The sequence below is a fragment of the Hippopotamus amphibius genome, chromosome 8 (genome assembly GCF_030028045.1).
Source record: "Hippopotamus amphibius kiboko isolate mHipAmp2 chromosome 8, mHipAmp2.hap2, whole genome shotgun sequence".
NCBI classification, from domain to species: Eukaryota; Metazoa; Chordata; class Mammalia; order Artiodactyla; family Hippopotamidae; genus Hippopotamus; species Hippopotamus amphibius.
The window spans coordinates 41,397,466-41,403,836 of record NC_080193.1 but is presented as its reverse complement, the minus strand read 5'-3'; positions in this window follow the sequence as shown (position 1 = coordinate 41,403,836).

Here is a 6,371-nt window from a genome sequence, read left to right as displayed (position 1 = left end):
AAATTGATTTGCTAAAGGAAAATGAAATTTCAGTGAGTCACATATGAATAGGTGAATATTGAGAACTCTGATGTACATGCAGTGGGACACGAGGGTCTGAATGGGAGGGATAGGGACATTCTGATTGAGCCACAGAAACATTTTTAAGAAGACATTTGCTTTATTGTCTCACTGAACACTCTTTGATATTCTATCCCAATGTCTGTTAAAAATCTTTGCAGAAATGTGATGAAAAATGTAAATGTGATCTTAGAGATGTCCTTCAGAAACAGGCTCTGTTTGCCTATTAAGCATAAAATGTTTACTCAGACTAACCAGAGAATCAGAGAAAACAAATCTTCTTGTTTGGGAGGGGAAGAGTGAGGTCATGAATTCTATTTGGACAATTTTTTGGAAGGAGTTCTCTTTGGTCAGTGAAAGAGAGCAGAGGCTGAATCTATACTTAGTCATACTTGGGTAATCAGACAGACACACAAATAAACAAAAAGCAAAAAATCAAACTTGGGCGTCCTTGCCTCTTCTTACCCTCCAAAACAAAATATAGACCCCAAGGAACAAAATAAAGAATTGTTGGAGGATTTGTCTCTCAAGTCTTTTCTCAGAGTATCCCTATTAAAAATACATCAATAAATAAAAGAAAGATTTAAAAGCAAGTATTATTTTATATCCATTTTATAGGTTTGAAAACTGATGCTTTGATGCTTAGAAAGGTAAACCACTTGCCGAAGATCAACAAGTTGATAAGCGATGGGGCTGAAATATTGTCCTTGATTCTTTCATTCTGTGGTCCATCCTGTTGGTCTATAGCCATCTAGCCCTCCTTCCCTTGGTCTCTCCTTCCTGCTATTTTCTCATCCAGTGCCCTCCAGGAGTCAAGGTGTTACTGATCAGGGTTCTTGGCTTTCCCCATTCAATAGAAATTGATAAGAGGGCAGATAAGAAATTCAGGCAAGGCTTTGTTGGGGTCCCTGCTGCAGCAGGTGGGGAGTGAAAACAAGAAACATATTCCTTTGCTCACTCTCCAAGATGGGAGGCGAGCTGTTTCCTTATAATGGGTGAAGGTAGGGGTGTGTCCAGGGGTCAGGTGAAGGGGTGGCTTAGGTGGTTTGTCCATCCCTTTGGTGGTGTTGAATGAAAGAGACATGCTCAGTACCCTGGTTTTGCTCCCAACACCCTGTTTATGCTCCAGCTCTTCAGAAGTGGCAGTTGGGTTTTTTGGTCTTTTTGCATCTTATTGCCCAGAATTTGCCCCAACTTCACATGCACACAGTTATCTTTAGTCCCTTATAATTTCTTTGTACTTTGTTGCTCGAGGAGACCTTTGTTCAAGTGAAGCACTGCAGCAAAGGGTCCCAGGTTCCAGGTCCCAGACTGTCTCAAAGGGTTCCACATAGAATTATAACAAGCCTATCCTTTCAATTTTCAGCGTATTCTCTGATCACTTTTCACCTCTTTGTCAAAACCTATAAGTTCAGTCTCCCATCTTACAAGGCCATGGTCTCCAGTTTCCAATGTGAGACATAATATTCATATTCACATATCTGAGCTAAAGAACCAATGCCTGATAACAACATATCATAGTTATAGCCTAAATTCACTTCTCAAAATACTCCTTTAATTACACCAGAATGCTTTAGCCATTGATCTCTCCATTTCCCTCTACTTCATTGGCTCTTAGGAAATAATTCATGCTTCTGGCTTCTTTTCACACCATTGTTTTCCAGCCAGCACACACCCCTTAGCTTTCTTCACCCCACTCTTTTCTCCATGTCAACCCTAGTTTCTATGCCTTGCATGTGGACTGTACACTACATGGGACACTGCACACACATGCTCAATCTTTTCAAAGGCTTAGCTGTGCAAATTAATTTCACATGTATTCTTTCATTTAGCTCTTATAAAACCCAGGGCTGTGAGATTTACTATTACACATTTTACATGGAAGACTATCAAGAATTTGGAGTTCCCTGGCGATCCAGGGCTTAGGACTTGGCACTTCACTGTTGTGGCCCTGGGTTCAAATGCTGGTCAGGGAACTAAGATCTTGCAAGTCGCACTGCATGGCAAAACTAAACTAAACTGAACTAAACTTTAAACTAAACTAAACTAAACAAACAACAAAAAAACTAAGAAAACAAACAAAAAACCAAAGAATATCAAGACTTTAAGAGGTTTGAGAAGGCAAATTGCCCAGGAAGTTTAAGCTTTTGGAGTCTTCACTTGTGCAAGGTCTTGTGAATGCTTCTGGAGACAAGCCAGAGTGCCAACAGGAAACATTTCTATGTGAGCATCTCTAGCATCTCAACAGGAGAAATGGCTCAGCCTATGCAAATTCCAGTAAAATGTTATGATTTCTGTTTTCATTCTTAATAAGCGATCACACGTATACTTCATGCTGCATTTGCGTTCTCTATACTTAAAGATGACACAATAAAATAGTTTATACCCTAAGCCTCCAAAATGTGGATCCAACCGTGAGTTGTTGAACTTGCCCCAAACAATGAAGCCATGGGGGTCAGGGGGAGGCTCGAGCTCAGTCCCTCCAATTCCAGGTCCTGGCGTCCTTTCTGTGCACCAGATATTGGCGTCGCAGTTACCTGTGAAAGCCCAGGTGAGTAAGGACCTCCTCCCTGAAGTTTTCTCAAGGCTCAAACTATATCAGCATGTTCCTTTGGATCTCACACAGTACTTTTTAAGGCCCTTGATTTTTTTATTTTTTAATAGCAAACTTGTTAACCACTTTGTTATGCCTTCATTGTCTCTTTTCTCCAGGCAAAACTGAAAGAAATCCTGGGTCAAGGAACATGCCCTGTCTATCTTTACCTTGTTGATAGCAGTTGTCATGGCATTAACTTAGTGAATAGCAACTAAGCTTCTCAGAGCATAGAAAGCCTTTCCTATACACCAGGTATCCTGCTGGGGACCTTCCTAGGCCTTTAATTTTAGACTTGTGTGGAAAGCATAAGATCTAAGATGACAGGAGAACCTAAGGACCCCACAAGATGGTAGAAGGCAGATTCATGTGTCTGTGTTTCTGCTTTCCGGTTTACCTCCAATTAGAAGTTTCTCCTAACTCCTACTATTCATTAATTCATTCAAAAATATGTCTCAGGCACTGACCTACATTCTAGAGACAAAATTGAAAAAGATTCTCTCTCTTCCTTCAAGGAGCTAAGCGAAGAAAAGCCAGAATTTATGAATTTATTATCAATGATGATATGATTTCTATAAAAAAAACATAAGTCGTCTGGATTATTTTATGCTGGTCCATGAAATGAGGCTTATGTCAGATAAATGAGCCAATTATTTTTACTTGGCAATGGATACTTGCTTTAAGGAATACATTTATGGAGAAAATTTGTCTGTAGAGTAAACCTTGCCTTCTTTTTCTAGTAAGTTTCCATATCAAATGTGACACCTTTTCTTACGGAAAAAGTCCTTTCAGTTGAAACTTTTATGGGTGTGCAGTGTGAGCCACGGAGCAATGTGGTTTGTGTTTACCTGGCTTGTATAGTCGAAATGATAGGTCGCTTGCTTCTGCAATATTTGGGGAACTTTCTCAGTTAAGAATGTACTTCTTCCTGAGAACATTTTTCTACCCTCCTTCACCTTGAGTTTTTTGGCCTCTGACCCAGAATTTCTAACCCTTCTCACTTGTTCTTTCCCTGATTATCTGTGGGATATAGCTCTAGGACTGAAAAATAATACTAGCAGCTGCCAGGTGTCCTGCAGTATATCTAGCATAACATTTAATGAAATGAAAATATGATTTTTTAAATATGATTTTTTTTGAAGTTGGGACAATTAAATATCTCTAAAATAACTGTTGGAACAGCCCCCACTGAGAGCTCTTCTGTGGAGAAGGAAGGGACTAATAGAGGTGCCATGTCTTACATTTCTTTAGTACTTTCCCCTAAAATGTGGTCTATGCTAGACACAGAGTAAGTGATTTGCACTGCTTCCTTGTCAGTGCTCACCACACCTGGCACAGGTTACCTCTCACATTTACTGATGTAGCTGTGAGTTGCTCCTGCATCTTAGAGTGAACACATTGAGGATGGGGGTTATTCTACCTCACTCCAAACCCTCCCACACTCCACACTGTGCCAGGGGTCCGTGGATGGTCAGTGAATGTCAGAGGAATGAAAGAATGAATTACCTTTTACCTTGATCTTCATAATGCCTAGATATTCATGGTTCCACTGAAATTAGTACCAAGGTACACAAGCTTTGTTCTCAAGGAGTGAGTAAGATGTATGGCATCTAACCTCCTCTGTTCTGTTCAACTAGCTCTGACTTGTCCTGAAGAAAAATCTCAAAAGTCACTTTTCCCTGAAATGTTTCCTGACTCTTGAATACATGGTGGTCCTTGTCTGTTATTTGCATCAACCCTGGTCCATGTTACTATGTTCAGTTCTTTTCTGCACACACCTGAGTGTCCTCCACACTGAGCTGGGTGAACATCTATGCACTTAATGAATTGTTCGGTGTTTATCAGCTCAAAGTGTCTTGTCCCCCAAGGGATCTGTGAAGACCAAGCGTGGATTCAGGGGCTCCATTAGAACACTGTTCCCCCTATTCCAGCTTCCAAAGAATTCTCCCCAAGCCTATAATATATGTGATTCCTGGAAGGGGACTTACTCTCATGAAAACTAATTTAGTCCTTTCCTAAGTAAAGAAAAAAAAAAAGAATTATGCCTCCATGTACCATCATCACTTGCATAAACTGACTTCCTCCTGCTTAAGGAAGCAAATGTTTCTAAAATCACCTTGATTTTTGGAAATCTCTGACTGCATAATAAAGACTCCCATTCCATCTTTGGCCCCTTGGTTTGGCGTAAGAGACCTGGGGCATGACTCACAGGGTTTGTGTGTGTCCAGTCTCTCTGAGTTTGGCTGCCAGGATTTTGGCATGGAGAGATGCTTTCTCCAGGGATGTCTTCCTACTCCAGGTGTCACGTGGCTCTGTGGTCCCTGCAGACTTCCTCACACCCAGAATTGGAAAACTGCTTGTTTCTGTCTTGTTGTGTCACACTGGATCCCCTGGGCAAGTCTTTTTGTTGTTGCTGCTGTTGTTTGTTTGTTTATTTGTTTGTTTTGGAGTATAGTTGCTTTACACTCCTGTGTCCGTTTTTGCTTGTGTGTGTTTCGTGTGCTACAGATTTCCTCATGGTAAAGACTTCTTGAGTTTTCACTGACAGCCCTCCATCTTGGAACTCAGGCCTTGTGAGTGGGGCTGAGCTGGTGGGCTGGGAGCCATGGGGTCCCCGTCACAGCCCCATTTGTCTCTCAGGTGTTCATGTACGCATCACTTCTGCCTTGAGGCCTCTTTCTGTCATGCAAAGTGATGTCTAAAGTCCAGAGGTGGCCAAGTCTCTGACAGGGTCAGCCTGAAGCTCAGAGTCTCTGAACCTGGGACAAAATTTCTGCATTTCTGAAGTTAAAATCCATCAGGGATGAAGTAAAGAGTTTAAAATACAACATTGTCCACATATGAAGTGAGCATTAGACCACAGATTACTGCTCTATTGTCCGACATTGTGTCAGGTGAGTCAGAGTTATCTTCAGGGAGAGTGAGACTGCAGTGTCCAAACAGAAGGACACAGGGTTGGAGAGAGCCCTGGGGTTGGACCCTAGCTTCTCCTCTTTCCAGCCCGGTAAACTTGGGCATGTATTGTAACACTTTCAGATTCTTATCTCTTTCCTAAAAATGAAATTTTTAGAAGAACTGGAAAAATCCTAAAATTCATATGGAATCACAAAAGACCTTGATTGCCAAAGCAATCTTGAGAGAAAAGAACAAAGCTGGAGGTGTCACCATCCCAGACTTTAGACTATGCTATAAAACAACATGGTACTGACACAAAACAGACACATGGATCAATGGAACAGAATAAAGAACCCAGAAATAAACCCACACACTTACGGTCAATTAATCTGCAACAAAGGAAGCAAGAGCATATAATGGAGAAAAGACAGTCTCGTCAATAAGTGGTGCTGGGAAAACTGGACAGCTACATGTTAAAGAATGAGATTAGAACATTTCCTCACATCATATACCAAAAAAAGTCCCAAACAAACATACAAACAAAAAACCTCAAAATGGATTAAAGCCTTAAACGTAAGACCTGAAGTCATAAAACTAGTATAGGAAAACATTAGCAGAACACTCTTTGACATAAATAATAGCAATATTTTTTTGCATCCATCTCCTAAAACAAAGGAAATAAAAGCAAAAATAAACAAATGGAATGTAATTAAACTCAAAAGCTTTTGCACAGAAAAGGAAACCGTCAACAAGATGAAAAACCAACCTATGGACTGGGACAAAATATTTGCAAATGATATGACTGATAAGGTGTTAATATTCA